This window comes from Mustela nigripes, chromosome 2 (assembly GCF_022355385.1).
Source record: "Mustela nigripes isolate SB6536 chromosome 2, MUSNIG.SB6536, whole genome shotgun sequence".
Taxonomy (NCBI): domain Eukaryota; kingdom Metazoa; phylum Chordata; class Mammalia; order Carnivora; family Mustelidae; genus Mustela; species Mustela nigripes.
In genome coordinates, this window is record NC_081558.1 from 158,479,611 (window position 1) to 158,496,339 (window position 16,729).

General features: G+C 38.5%; 1 protein-coding gene across 20 annotated transcripts in view; it reads left to right on the forward strand.

The window, feature by feature from the left end:
- The window catches only part of ZBTB20 (zinc finger and BTB domain containing 20), an 805,287-nt gene that overhangs the window by 495,447 nt on the left and 293,111 nt on the right, over window positions 1–16,729 (forward strand). The window lies entirely within an intron of this gene.

The following is a 16,729-nucleotide window of genomic DNA, read 5'->3' on the forward strand; positions in this document are numbered from 1 at the left end:
CCCTCTCCCATTATTGCTTTACTGGTTTTCAAAATGCATTCAGGTGAGTAAACCACAGAGTGATCAACTGAAGAATATGCAACATGTTTGTTGTCCCCCAGTGTCCTATATAACTTCCCAGCTCACATACATGAAGAAAGGGATTTTCATTAGAGGGCTTCTTTTTTTTTCCTTATTAGAATTCATTTCATTAACAATAGGATAGAAAGAAAATTATTTAGAATAAGAAGCTATCAGCACAACAAAAAAAGCACATGGAACAACTAAGAAAATTCTGTAGCCTCAAAAGAGGAATACTCATAAAGGAATAAGCATGTTCCAAACATATGTTTTTGTGTAATGGTTTACAAATGTATCCAACCACATGAAAACTAATAATAGCCATGTTGGCGGGAAAGATGACCCCTTTTCTTTTTTTTTTTTTGACCCCTTTTCTTAAGAGTGAAGATTTTAGCATATTTATTTTTCATATAAACGGTGAGATGATTAATGATGTTGTTAAAATGTCATAAATATTTTTCCTTGAATTTTTGCTTAGCTAAGACTTACAGCTTAAGTCACTTAAAGTCTAATCCAAATTTTGTAGCTTTTTGATATTAGATCAAGTACTACTTACTAAAATGGATATGGAGGGGCACCTGGGTGGCTCAGTGGTTTAAGCCGCTGCCTTCGGCTCAGGTCATGATCTCAGGGTGCTGGGATCGAGTCCCGCATCGGGCTCTCTGCTCAGCGGGGAGCCTGCTTCCCTCTGTCTCTCTCTCTCTGCCTCTCCATCTACTTGTGATTTCTCTCTGTCAAATAAATAAATAAATAAGATCTTAAAAATATATATATATAAAAAAATAAAATGGATATGGAAATAACATATCTTATAGTCTTCTGAAATTGTTTACAGTAAGTTCTAGGATTACATACCATAATCTCCAAAGAAGTGAATGACTAGCAAGACAATGAAAAAGGACTAGGCCTCGTTCACTTATTTTGGGAATTCATTTATCAAGTGAGCTTCAAACCTGGGAGGTTGAACCAGAAAAGTCTTAGAATCTAAGGTTGCCAAGTTTTAGAGATAGAATTAGCTAGAAGGTTTTTTAGAAAAGACTAAACTCAACTTGCTAAGGCTAAGCATTTAAAACCTGAAGTTTGTGGATTTCCAACCTGTTCTGATCTCAGCCAGATATTGGCAATCAAGAAAAAATGTTCCTTTTGTGGTACTCCAGTTACTGCCACTCTCCTAGATGAAAACTGCAGAATATCAGGGTGCCCTATTGCTCACATGAAATCCTTACCCTGCTGCCCCCAGTCCCACTCCACCAAAATTTCCCTTTTCCACTCTGAGCTATTTGTTCATTCTTGGATTGCCAATACCAGTTAAGTGTTGATCATATTCTAGAACATCAGAGTAATTAACAATAAGGTGTGAAGGAGGTTTAGAGGTTCACAAGGCAGATTTGCATTTTAAAAGAGGGTCTTGTTAAACACAAATGAACTTCTAATAGATGGAATGTGTGAAAGAGATTTTTCTCCCCAAGGGATGGGAGAAGATTATCTAGAGCTCTTTTTTAACCCAGGTGTACCTACCTGTTTCTCTCTTCAGTCTCTTGTCATTCACTCCTCTTTTTGTCCTAGGGCTTTTGCAAGCAGAGTATATTTAAAATTGGGAATCACTGGTTAGAGGGTTAAATGATAGAACCTTCTACAAACTGAAAGATCTTTGAGGCCTCAAATTAGGTATAAGAGCCCCAATCTCAGAGGAGTCAATTTAAACATACAAAAATGTCCTGCATTATAGGATTAGTTCTTCCTTTAGGTATTTACCTGTCTAATTATTGGCATGAAGAATAATTCATAATAACTTATCCTACGATTACTGAAAGCTCTAAAGAAATGTCTTTTAAACATTGGCAAGATGAAGGAAACTCAAAGTTTTTAAAAAATAAAATTATTATAACGTTCATAAAGATGAAAACCTGAAAGCACTCCCCATATAATTTTTGATGTTAGATAGATTAAAGGAATTAAGTCAGAACACCCAAAGGTTTTTCTGGGCCAGAGAATTTAGAATTTCAGAGAAAGAGCAGAACATGGGTTAAGCATCTGCCTTAGGCTCAGACCAGGATCTCAGGATCCTGGAATTGAACCAGGCATCATCCTTTCTGCTCAGTGGGGAGTCTGCTTCTCCCTCCCATTCTCCCTCTGTGCCCTCTCTCTCTCTCTCTCTCTCTCTCTCTAAAATAAATAAAATCTTAAAAAAAAAAAAAATGAAGTTCAGCCTTTCATGCTCCTGCCTCAGTAAACAAGGTCCTTAGTCTTTGTTCCTTTGATCTTTGTGGGACATCATTGTCTATGTACAGGGGTCACCCAGAAATGTGATTAAACTGTGTCAGGGGAGAGTCTAACCAAAGACCCCTGCCCTCTCACCTGTGGCTCAATCTTAGCTACTGTTGGCAATTTTTCTTCAGTCATAGAAGGGTCCTAGAAGTTGTGAAGAGAAAAGCCGTTTTTATTATTTAAACAAATAGTAACTATGTTGAAAATATGTTACCTTTTACCGTATATATAGTTGTTTCACTTCTGGCTTCTAAAATGTCCTTGAAGACAGTTTAGAAGGGGTTAATAATAATGATGTTCACAGAGATTATTTGAATTTGCCGATTGAACCAATAGTTGAGTTAGGATTCAAATCCAGGATTCAAAGAATTTTATTTCAGAGCTTGTGCTTTTTTCATTATAACAAATTTTAAGGGGAAATAAGCCTTCTTGTTTGAAATAGGGCTGACAAAAAAGCTGATACTACTGAAAATTAGGAATCCTAAATAATTCATTGAAATATGATTTCCCAAAATTACTCTCATCTTACAATAAACTGTAAATGGCAAAATCTTTCTAATTGAATCATCAGGATTAAAGAAATAAGCTTTTAGTTTATTTCTCTCCTTATAGAAGTTGACCAGTAGTGATTTTTTTTTAATTTGTCCTAAAGAGAGTGATTATCACTGCAAATGGTGTTATAAATAACTTTTCTTAAAAATTTTATATAGGATAGCCCCATAATTTATCATCCAAACTGGGGCACTTTTGAGAGTAAAAGTGACCACTATTAATAATTGAGCTTGAACAGTTGGAACTAGAATTATTCTGAGTAAACTGGGAGAAATGCCCAATTTATAAGACATAATTCTGGGTCTGAGAGTGATGCATTTTGAGTGAAAAAAGGCCAGCAGAATGAAAATCCATGTATCCGACCTATAACTTGTCTTGATTTCCCGCTCCCATGAAGTTTGCACTATTCAACACCTCAGCCTCATGTTCTGCCCAAGAGGTGATAGGTCATTGCATCCATTTAAGACCAAGTCAGCAGGAAGAATGTCACCTGCTATGATTCAAAGCCTAATTTTTTTAGACCACTCAGTAACTGAGGGCTCCCATCTAAACTTTGACTAGGCATAACCCAGACTCTCAGACCAAAAGACAGGATACAAAATGCAATATTCCTCAGAAAACTTTAGCCACTTTTATGAGGGTCTAAGCGACAGATATTAAACCAACATTTGGAATGTTAAAAGGGAAAATCTTTCAGCAGTAAATTTCAGTGATTTCAGTAAATCACTTTTACAGCTGATTAAAATAAGATTATATAATGGAAGGGTCTTAAGTTAGTATATAATAAAAATAATTACACTGCTAAAAAGTAGATTTTTATATATCAAAACTAATTACGATAGCATAGGAGTATGTTTAATCTTAGAACATCTTTATAACAGGCACAAAAATAAATTTTAATCCGAAAAAAGTTACTGTTTCTGAGAATGGACTGCTGTGTATCATCAATGTAACAGTCTTCTTTGCCTATAAAATGCACTGTTGAAAGGTGACCCTCAGAGAATGGTACAGTCAACAAAGTAACACTACCAGAAAATGATAGATCGAGAGAGTTTGACAATTATTGCTGTTGCTGAACTATTTGGAAATTCTTCACATGCGATTCATTTTCTCCACCTAGCTTAAGAAATATTTTCTCAGCCTGTATAAAGTTCAAATTAATTTCATTTGGTTCCTGTAAAAAATGTCCGTTGTTTTGTTGTTGTTTTGTTTTTGTTGTTTTTTTACACTTTAAATTTTTATTTAAGATAGAAAGTTTCCCTTCTGGACAAGTTGCAGCCTGAAAGTGGTCAAAAGTCTGGGGGACAGGAGGGAAGACTAATGAAACTTTGTTGTGGAATAGTTCACAAAGGAATACAAGAAGCATTACATAATGCAGCCCTTTGTTTGTGGAGCCTCTGACAGAATCCTGCAGTTTGAGCTCCAGCTGAAAGCGGCCACCAAAGTCCTCCCTAACGCCAGGCAGCTCTGAGTCTTTCTCCCCACCTCCTGCTATGATTACTTTGGCTTCTGATTAAATCACACCTTATATTTAAGGTCACTAACCTAAAAAGACCCAAAGCTACTTATTCTCTCCAGAGTTCCCCATTAACTTGTAATATTTGGAAGGCTTGAAAATAGCTTCTGTCCCAACTTCTGTAGTCTCTTCTCCAAAAGCAAGGGCTATAACAATTTCCTTAGACAGGGGTTAAACCTCAGGTGAAAGATTTTGGAAGCTAATTAGCATGCTAAGGACTTGAGCCTTTGGGTGAGTCACAGTCATGCTACCTGAGGGACAGAGAAAGTGTCTCCTTATGAGTGATATTTAACAAGTGCTGCTTCCTCACTTAGCTTTAATACAGTTGGAACTGCATTGCATTGTCTTCTTCGTATTTAATGGAAATCTTGTTTATATGATCTCTTATTTAAAACATCCATCCCTTTGGGGCTTATTCTAATGTTTTACTTCTTACTTAAAATACATTTCTACTAATTTTGGAAAACTTTTAAAAGTTTCTTTTACTATATGAGTAACTGAATTGGTTGTAACAGTTTCTTCTCATAGAACATCTTATTTTAGATTCAAGTGTTTTTTTTTTTTCTCTTTTAACCTGGTTTAATTCTCTTTTCATATCTTAGTACAATTATGATTTTCCCCTTTGCTTTTGGAATGGGAATTTCATTACATGTATTGAATGTCTAGTGTATATTATCAAGATGTGAAGCTAATAAGTATTTATTAAATGCCAAGAATATAACCAGTGTTTGCCATCTTGTTAGGAAGAATAGTTTGGATGATTTAAATTATGAAAGTTCTTTCTTGGTGAGAAATCTGTTCAGTAGCAGAAATACTGATTTGAGTGGCTTAAACAAATAGGGGTTTGTGTTTCTCACAGAGCAGAAAGTTCAGAGGTAGGGAGTCACTGGTGTGTGATAAAGCCAGGGCCAACATCTCTGGGATTCTCTTTGCCTTTGTTCATGCTTATTGCTTTAGGATCACAAAATAGTTGCTGCAACTCCAGGCATCATGTCTTTGTTCAAAGAAGGAAGAGGGGGAGGAGTATCAGGTATTGTAAACAGTGTTGAATGACTTATAGTACACCTGAAACTAATATTACACTGTGCATTAACTAACTGGAATTTAAATAAAAACTTAAAAAAAAAAAAGAGAGAGAGAGGGAAGAAAGGAGATGCCAGAGGATTGCCTTTTACCTCTACCTTTATCAAAAAAAGAAAATGCTTTCTCAGAAGCCAGCAGATTGCCACATAGATTTTACTGTGTAGAACTGGGTCCCAAAGCCACCCTTTGTTGCTAGGGAGGCAAGGAAATCAGGGAACAGATTTGTCATAATTGGCTCAGAAATATCGTAACTCATCATGCAGGACTGGGCACATTGCCATTCTGAACAAAATAGGGGTCTGTAGCTAGGAAGAATTGGGGGAATGGGGATTGGGTAGACAAGAGTGTCAACTCTAGCTGTATAGGCAAAACAAAAGAAAAGTTAATGTAGAACACAAAAACTACAAAATGATTTATGTTGAGGTAGAAAACAAGGTAACTAAAGCAATTAGGTCAATAAAAGAATAATAAGGTAACTAAGGTAAGAATAAAACCTTAAAAGCAGGAACATATATTCTGTGTTTGGGAAGTAGCCACTACATTATGAATTCCTTAGTTCTTTGAAGGCAGGAAGTAAGTCTTATTTCTATTTATTTTCCTGGTGTCTCACACACAGTAGATACTTATTGAATCATAGTAAATGAATGTGTAATATTCCAACCCAGAAGTCCAGACATGACTTCACAAATTATAGAGATAACAGAAGAGAAGATTTAAAATTTAGGACTCCCTTGACAATACCAGGATAAAGGCAAACACTAACACAGACCAGCTATACTCTAGAATACTTGTCGGGAGGGATTGGAACCTGGGATGCCTAAGCAAGGTAGAGCAAGAATTGGAGGCAGAAATGCCAAGTTAATAAATTGAACTTGATCTGTGAAAGCCTGGTTATGTTTCTGGAATCCAATTTTGGTAATACACAAACAGCAGTGTCTGACAGGCCCTCCACGTGTTAGAAGCACCAAGCCTGCTGCTGTTGTTTGCTCCTTTTTGCTCCAAGTTCTGCTCTCTGTGACCTTCAGGGATTTCCAGTGTGCTAGGAGCTTTGGAAAAATGAAATGTAACTCATTGGAGATTTCCTAGATGACTACAACAATTGAAATTTTACATTTATTCAGTGCCTGTTGTATGCCAGTCACCCTCCTGCAGTTTTTAGGAGATTATGAAAATAACCCTGGCTACAAATTATTTACATTCTAATTAATAATTTAAAAGTTTTGATTGATTCAAGATAAAAGAAAGGAAAAAAATTATACCATTCCAAAAGAAGAAGAAGACAACGAAGAAGGAGAAGAAGAAGAAATCAAATCAGTTAAAAGGATAGGTTGATTGGCTTTTATTGTTATGGTGCTAACTTAACCAGACAACTAAGCCAAGCATTAAACTCGTTTCTGCAAATACTATACAAATAACTTCCACCAAAGGGAAATTGCCTTTCTTGCTATAGGCCTGACTTTTTTTTAATTATTTTTTTTAATTTAACAAAGGACAATGTTTCTTGTTTTATTTCCCCAAACCTAGAATTTAAATTTGGTTTACAGTCTACAACATGACTGAATAGCAGACTGAAATAATAGATAAAAATAATTTCATTTTTGAATTACATCTTCATGAATCCCACATAATTTCAAAGATTTGACATTACCTTTTGTTTGTACAACCTTGATTTTACCTGAGAAATATGGCAACAGATTGGGGGATTGGCACAGTATTAAAATAGGCAACTTTAGTTACTTGGCATTTCTAGCACACTTATGGTCTATGGCCATTTAGTGAAGTTTACTTGTTACTTTAGGCTTCAGCCTCCCTGGTTAGATTAGAAGACTTAAGGTTTATTTGAGCTGAAGAGTACTTCTTATGTGACAAAGGAACACCTATTTTGTTTTAATTGATTTAGTGATGTATTTTCGGTGGCAGATCTTTAACAACTCCTCCAAAGACTTGTAACATTGCTAATATTGTACTTGAATAAGTTATTTAATTCATCTGTGCATCAGTTTTATCTTCTGCCAAATGAGTTAACTAGACTTGTGCGATCTCTAGCTACTTTCAGCTCTAAAACTGTATGATCTCATGTTTCAGTTCAAGAAATATTAGTGAAACATTTACATAATGCAAACCAATATGGTAGAATCTAGATGGATACAGAGGTGAATAACATGATCTTTTTATGTAAATAGCTTACAATTTGAAGCATTCAAGGTTGAAATGTCTATTTCCCAACACATCCTAGCTCCTTATGTTTGGGATGTTATTTATGAACGAGGGTATATAATTTATTCCCAGAGGGGTGCAAATTTTGTCATTTGTCAATGCTTTTCATACCTAGATTTGAAGAACCCAAAAAAGGGTCTGAACTATCATGTTAATAATGTGTATTTGTATCCTACCTTCACTTCAAAGAGTTTAGAGCATTTCAGAACTATTATCTCCTTCATCCCTAAAGAAGCCCAATGCATGTAGAAAAGGATAAATATAGTTATTCCCATTTTGGGGATTAGAAACTGGATCCTAGGCTTCCTGGAGTCCTACACTGAGGCATTGAGTGAGAGCATAATAATCTAGGCATTGTCACCCAAGGCTGCACAGCCAACTTCACTTGAGGGCAACAATTTCTTTTTAGAAGTTCTGTAGGGCCCAACTGCTAAATTGTCTTCCACACCATATCCTCCCTTATTCCCTGTTCAAAAAACAGCTTAGCCATTGATGATTTCAGTTGTATCAACAGAGGGAAAAAAGGTTTAGGGCAAGAACGGCCTTTGTGCAGCAACACTGTGATAAGGAAGCAGTAATACCATGCTATAATGTTTCAGTGTCGGGTGTGCATTAAAATTAGAAGTGGAAAGGGGGTGCCTGGGTGGTTCAGTCGGTTAGTGTCTGTCTTGGGCTCAGGTCATGATCTCAGGGTCCTTGGGTCATGATCTCAGCGTCCTGGGATCAGTCCCACATTGGACTCTCTGCTCAGCGGGGTGTCTGCTTCTCTCTCTCCCCCTGCCCACTATGGGTGTGCACTCTCTCTCTCAAATAAATAAATAAAATCTTTTTTAAAAAATAAAATAAAATTAGAAGTGAAAAGAAGTTGGGGACTTCTTCATCAATCTAATCAAACTACAGAGGACCAGCAGCCATAAAGAAACCTCAACTTATGCCAGGTGAGAACATCATTCAAAACATGCCATCCTGAAAACTGCCTCCAGTCTTGGTATCGCTAGGATTTTTCTAGTCTGTTTTCAAGAGGTGTCAGGAACATAAGAAATTTCTTTTTTTTATTCCCATTTCTTTTCTTTCTTTCTTTTTTTTCTTTTTTTCTTTTTTTTTTTTACAATTCTAGCAAGCAGCTCCTTGGAAACAGGTGATTATATTTCCTTCTTTATGTAAATCTTCTAGATAGTAAAAAAGTCATATCTGTGTTTCATCTCATGGTTTCCTTAGTCAAAAAATTTGCATCTGAGGCCTAGGAAAATGTTTGGCCTTCACAATTGAATGTTTAAACAGGTGCACACCGAACTGGGCTGACTGAGGAAAGGTAGTCTCCTCCTTCTGGAAACCCTGACATTAAGAGAATGATTCTTGTGTCGGCTTTCACAAGTGCTTGTAAAGGAAAGTTCAGGTGAATCTTAAATCCTATTACCTGGTTGCTAACCAACTTGCCTCCCCCCTATTTCTGTGTTCTCATGAAGAAATTGATTTAATAGATTCAAGATATTATTAAATACATTCTGCATTAATATTATATGTCCTCTTTGAATCCAAGTGGCAATACAATAGAATTTCATTTTATAAATAACACCTTTCAAGCTAACACCACAGGGCACAGTACAAAAGAATCAAAATAGAACACAAATGCTGTAATCAAATGCAGACCCCAGGAAGGCTGATTAAAAAGGCATGTTGCTAGTAAGAGCAGCCGACAGGGTAAGTATAGTGGGTCAGAGCAGAAAAGCCTGCTGAACAGAAGGGCAAACTAAAATAAAACGGACTCGCCTGCCTGACTCACATGGATTCACGGCTCTCCTTTGTCACTATCCCCCTTTGGACTCAGGAATCACAAGGGAGATGTGTGTGTCTATTTGTTGGGGAGGTAGGCATCAACTGTATGTAGGGTCATTAGGTTTATCCTCAGTCCTTATACACAACACAGAGGAGACACATCCTAAAGACAACTGCCTCCAGCTGGCAGCGATTGAGAGACAGCCTGAGGAGGCTTGCTTTGCTCGGCGAACCACTGGTTTTCAGAAAACACAACTGTGAGGAAGCAAACAGGTTCTTCCCATAACATCGAGCACAGACAGTACTATTTCGGTAAATGAGTGAGACACATGCTTTGTGGCCTTAGCCTGGTGACAGTCTCCTCTCCACAGGACCCGCTTCTCACTAGAACTGCTTTCTGTGTCTTCGGCCCCTCACCAACACAACCTTTCCTAATGTTCTTTTGTGTTTTAAAACCCTACCTCTTATTAGAGAATAAAAGGTTCAGGCTCTTTTTATTTTTATTGTTATTATTATTTTTAAAGATTTATTTATTTATTTGAGAGAGAGAGAGCAAATGTGCAAATGGGGTGGGGGGGAGCGTGGGGAGGAAGGGTAAAGGGAGAGGGAGACTCCCACCTAAGCAGGGAGCCTCATGTATGGCTGCTTCCCAGGACCCTGAGATCCTGACCTGAGCTGAAACCAAGAACCAAACACTTAACCAACTGAGCCACCCCAGGTGCCCTCAGGCCTCTTTTTAAAGGAATTAAGGAATTAGGTTAAACAGCGTCAGTGTTTCAGCAGGATACCTCCTTAGCTATAAGTAAAACCAGTTCTAAGAGTGATCACTTTTAGAAGTGCACCAAGTTGGTCATTTTCTGATGTTTCTCTATTTGATATTAAGACAAGAACCATAGGAAAAATTTCCTACTAAATACATGACCCATTTTTCTGAAAAATATCAACCTATACTTAACAGTCTCCCCCTGCCCCCCACCCCAAAAAATGAGTCAACAGCAAATATGGATTCTTGAGTCAATAAAAAGAAAAGAAAAAATTTTTAAAAATGATCATTGAGACAGTTTTTACCTCTCTTGAAGCTGTGGGTTGTTTGTAATGACTCTCTGATTATCATTTAGTTGAAACTCTGGACTGGGCTCACTGATGCATAAATTTAGGTCAATAGGTTAGCATTTCTGTACATCTTTTTCTTAATCTATAAATTATAAACAAAACACACATGAGCAGCACTTGAGGGGAAAAGGTTATTATACAAATACTAGTATTGTTACTTTAAAAAAAAAAAAAAGATCTTATTTGAGACACAGAGAGAATGGTGCAGGGAGAGTAGAGCAAGAGGGAGAAGCAGAGTCCCCGAGGAGCAGAGAGCCTGATGCAGGGCTCAATCCCAGGACCCTTGTGATCATGACCTGAGCCAAAGGCAGATGCTTAACCGACTGAGCCACCCAGATGCCCTGACTATTGCTACTCTGACAGTATTCATTTAGCTATGCAGAGTCAATTTATTAGTAAAGGTGAATAACATTACAGTAAATTGAGAGCTTTGGATTATAATCAGCAAAGTGAGTATTTTTATAAAATATGTGAGCAAATAATGATAACTTTGAGTTATCATTGCATTGCCTCTTCAGCCCAAATTTACCCTTCCTTACTTCTCTACAAAAACATATCTGAGTCCTTTAAATATATTTCTTTTTCAAGCTAGTGTGAGTGCACTTTGTCAGTAGCGGGTCCAGAGAGACATTACAGGAAGAAGAGGTTTTGCTTGCTGGTTCCTGGGTATTCCTTTGGCAGAGTCCAGCAGTGTGCATAGTTTCTCCAGGGCCTGGCTCCTGCAGCACACACAGCTGCTTCAGTGTCCAGCAGCTGAAGAACACGTAGCTTCTCCAGGGCCCAGTGACCAGCAGCCTCCCCCAGCACCCAGCACACGTGTGTATGCACATGCACATATGCATGCATACACACACACACACTGGGTAGTTTGTGTAGCAGCGTGCCTCCGATGAGACATCTCCCTGTGAACAGCTTCTCTGTTCCCTACAGTGCAGATTTCCAGCAAGATCTTCTAATGCAGCTCTCTAGCAACTTCCCTGCCATTCATTCATCAATATCTGTGCCTGGTCCACCAAGATCTGGATCCCACCACAGGACCGGAGGGGACTCTCTCTGGGTACTGATTCTCAGCCCTACAAGTAATCATTGCTCCTTATATTTGCTATTCTTATATAATTTAGAATTCTCTTTACTTCTTACTAGCTACTCCCTCATTACTGCAATCCACTGTTATAGTTAATAATTCTTTATATTAAACTTCTCCTGTTCAAATTGCTGTGTGGTTTCTCTCTCCTAATGGACCCTGACTAATACATACCCAAAGAATATTAGAATAATCTGTATTCTTTGGGAGTATGGAAAAGTAAATATGATAAGCCATCACTTTATGGAATGGATTAACATTGGTATAAGACACCTTATCTAAGCCTGGCTATTAGAAAATCAAAACTTTTGAGAGGGTGCTTGGGTGGCTCATTCGGCCCCAGGGTCCTGGGATCGACCCCTGCATCAGGCTCCCTGTTCCGTGGGAGCCTGCTTCTCCCTCTCCCTCTGCCACTCCTCCTGCTTATCCTTGCTCTCTCTCTCTCTCTCTCATTGTTAAGTAAATAAACAATAAATAAAATCTTAAAAAAAAACCTTTGAGAATCTGATGCTAGATTGAAAAATGATATAATATGATGTTATATACTATTTTAAACTACATATTGTTTTAAGGACCTTTTTTTAAATATTTTACTTGATATCACTGAGAATTTCTTATATGGGAACTATAATAAAGCAAATCACAAAGGTCTAGATTCAAAAATAACTCGCTGACCTTGAAAAGATGTTGCAAAGTAACACTACTATGTGAATTGGTGTATTATTAATGTTAGGATAATAATGATACTCATCACTTACTGAGAACTCAGAAAGTTCTTAGCATTTTACATTAAATTATTGAATTCTCATAGCAATAGAGGTGGATGCTATTATTATCCCCATTTTACCAGTGGGAAAACAGAGGCTTGGAAAAGTTAAGGAACTGGCTGACATGGTATATGTGGTAAGTTTCAGAGCCAGAATTTGAACCGAGATTTTCCTGTGAGCCCTGGTTCTTAACCACTGCCCTCTGCTTCTAGAACACTACCGCTAAAGCAGATAGCAAGTTCCCTGGGAGAACAAACACAAAAACTTGTTTTTGTTGTTTTCATCAAATATCGGGGGGAGGGTGGCAGGGAACAACAACAACAACAACTCTGAAATATCCCTAAAATGTGCACCACACCCTGCCCTGAGCTATTTCTGAGACAGGCAATCTCTCATTGTACCCAACAAGATATGGACAAAACTGGACGAACACTGATGACCCAGTCCCCAGAACCAAAGTGTTAACAGTGTATCCACCACCTAGCAGCCTTTATTCCGAGCTGAAGTGAAGGCAGATGAAATATTAACAGCAGTTCTAGCAGCACAAAATGAAATATGAGATCCTGTATCAAAAATTATTAGTAACCTGTTAAAAGAAATGCTGAAAAATGGCAGTTACCAAATTAAAACTGGGAAACAGAGCCCAAATGGGAAATTTCGAAAAGTTTGGAGGAAAATAAATGACAGATTGTCCTCTTGGCTCTTATTACTATGCCATCCTAAATCCTACTTGGCACTACGTGGTGGAGGTGAAATAAGAACTGCATCACTGCCAGTGCTGGGCCTCAAATTTGTAGTCCTAAGTGTCTGGGATGATGTCTGAGATTGATTAGAAAAGTGGTTGGAATTTGGTAGCGTTTAGCTTTATCGAAACTGAAGAGTCTGGAGACTCTTATTATGAAAGGCTTCCTCTCATTTGTGAATTGGCCCCTTTGCTCCACTTTTGGATGGCTGGCTTCCTCCATGCAGAGCTACACTAAATGCTCTACATGGGAAAGCTATTCTCTCCTTAAACGCCTTCACATTTAAAGCATCTATCTGGTTAGATTCGTGTTTCTGACTCCAAATAGCTAGCATCAAAAAGGGAGGGGGGGTTACAAATACCAAATACCGGGCAGCAAATGAAGGAGCTATTTTTCCATCAGTAATTGAGAGCAGAGAAAGGACTATAAGCAGAGCGGTTGAGCATTCGATGCCAGAGAGAAAAAGGAAATGAGCTATAGGACCATACAATCTTAGTATTGGCAGAGACCATGGAGCTCATGTGGTCCTACCCTATCATTTTTCAATGAAGAGACTGAGACATGGGGAGTTAAGGGACTTGACTTGCCCTGGACACATAGTTGTTTACCGACAGCCAGGCCAGAAACATTTCCCAGTTCCCAGTCTGGAACTCTGCAGTTCAGTGTGCTATTGCCATCCTCTACTGAAAATTAACACTAACCCAGCCTGGAACATAGAAGAATTCAGCATCTGTGGGGAACAAGAAGCATGATGAATTTTGAGATGGAAATCAGTCTGGGAAAAAGAGGGGAAATGGATGATCCTGCTCGGTTGTGACTCATTGGCCAAGCTTGTGCAAGACAGTTTGTGTCCGTTTACTCCCCCGTGCCTTCCCACGAAAAATAATAAAACCTTCGGTTATAATCTCCCAGGGTTTATATTTATGCATTCAGATTTGATTTGCTTGGCAAACTCTCCTGCATGCAGGTTACCCCCAGCTATGGATTGGTAGTGCTGCTATTGATCCCTGTGATTTACAGGAGCCTAACTTTCCTTCTCTAGCAGTGAAATATGTTCTGGAGTCTTCTCCAGAAGACACTCCTAACTGAGGAACAGAGTAGGTTCAAGATATAAGAATTATCTTCTATTAACCCTTGTGTTCTATTAACCTCATGGAGAACTTGAACAACATTTGGGCCTTTTAATCAGGCTCCTGAGTTAGGTGGAATATATATATAGAATTTGGAAGCACAGGTTTCTTTAAAGCAAAAGAGTAGCAAAGAAGATACAGTAAAAACATCTCAACAGGATTCCCTGTGAAATAAGCAGTACAGGTCTTTTAAACCGAATATTTTTCAGAATAGAGCAACCGGAAATGAGAGAATCCGACAGTATGATGAAAACTACAGATGGAATGCTTTGCATGAAAAGTGATTATAGACAAGAGAGGACTCAGGAGTGGGTAGGCGTGGAGTTGGGAAGGAGGAGGTAACTGAAATAAGAGAAGATAATGCTTGACCAGGTCTAGTAAAATATTCCCTGCCGCAACCACTGTTCCATGAAGAGATTGAGCCAAGAGGCCTGAATAAACTAACCTTAAGTTCAGAGTTGCCATTATTGTGGGAGGCATCAGGGAGGGCACATCCGGATTTGTGTTACACAGTAATCACTGCTGGGTGTCAGCATTCATCAGCCAGATGGTCAGACCCACAATTAATCAATTAGGCTGGGATGATCAACCGGACTAAGTTTTCCCCTTTGGTAAAAAACCCTCATCATGCGGTCAAGGCCAATAGCACTTTTATCCTGTTGCTTTTGGAGAACCTTCTAAAAATCCCTCTTTTCTTTTTTCGGCTCCTAGTTACTGGACACTGTTAAGCTTCAAACTGCTTTGACAATATAGATACCCCAAATTGGGACTTTAACATAATAGATTCTCAGCATTCTCTGTGTTCAAGGATAATGTTTAACACCCCCAGACAGAAATGAGCTTTTCAAAGCAGCGTTCTCGGAGGAGTGTTACCCAACTCATTTTACTGGGGCCTTCATATGGGTTCCATTCAGTCCAATGGAATAACATTGGCAGTGACTCTTTCGGTGGGCACTTATGAAAATGATAATCAAAGAAAAGCAATACCAATTTATTGAGTGCTCACCATGTGACAGACACTGCTATGAAAAGGACCGACAAACGCTGATTCAGTCCTTATAAATAATTCAACAGTGATAGTATTCCATTTCAAAGACAAGAAGACCGAGGCTAGAAAGTTCATCTGCCCAAGGCTGAGCATTTAACAAAGATGTGTTGAAATAACATATTACACTCTGGAATGAAAACTAAATTGATTTACTCTCCATTTTCTTACACATCTTACATATGTATGCATCTCTAAGACATAAAAATTAGGAATGTATACTGAGTCCTTATTATTCCTTGTCAAAGAAATATTTTATTAGTGTTTCCCAGCTCTGCAGATCTTCTCTTCCCATGCCATTCTTGCTACACACCATCTGACTTGAGTCATCACTATTATTTGCTGATAATTCTCAGTCTCCACCTCAATCTCCTTATCCAGATACAGCTCCTCTAAGGTTGTTTCAGATACTAATATTTTTCCCTATCCATTGGCTCATAGGGCAGTTTGCCTCCTCTCAAACAAAATGTCTGTTACTGACTGATTTTTTACATTGAACCTTGTCTTTCCTTCTGATAGTTTATTTTCCCTCTCCTCTTAGTGTATTACGGCAACACTGCAGAGGGAGAGATGTTGGAAACTCATGTTGGTGGGAAGCCTCTATTTATGATGGACATCTATGCTGACCCCACTGAGTAGAAGAACGGACACCATGTTATATGTCCCTTGCATTTTGTCATTGAACTTGGCCCTCTCTTTTCTCTCAGCTCTTCTGTTACCCCCACCCAAGCTTGACTTAAGGAATACTTCTCTTTAGCCATTTTGTGACCAGTATTCACAGGTTATACAAGGACACTATTGACTCAAATGCACGTCCTTTTATATAATTACATTCTTTTATGGAGTAGGAGGCTTCTTTTTGTTATTTAACAGCAGGGCTTTCCTTTAATTTTTTGTTTTGCTACTTACCAAATTGGGAAAGCAATATCAAAATGCCAGGATAGTGTATAGGTAACCACTGGTTCTTAAATCAAAATCAAGTGCAGGAGCACATGGAGGGGGAAAAAAAAGTATTCTAGAAATCTTAACGAACCTCTTTTCTCCTCCAGGGCTCTCACAGTGCCCTTTTTTCCTAACTGTGATACTTTGATTTGCTCTTGTTGTGTTTGGTAGGCAGCTGTTGGCAGTTTTTCCCTGGCTGCTCCTTTTTCTGCAATCCTACCATCTCCCCCCCCCCCCCCCCCCCCCCCCAAGCCGAGGAGGCTCTTTCATTTTGCCCTGCAGCATCTCCGTCTATCGCAGAGCCGAGCCCTGCCATCTAGACTGCCTTTCTGCTTCATTTTGCTCCTGACCTAAACCCCCCTGCTATTCCAGGCCTGGCCTCTCATGACCAGAGACTGCTGACTCATCCTGGCCTGTGCCAAGCTGTGCAGTC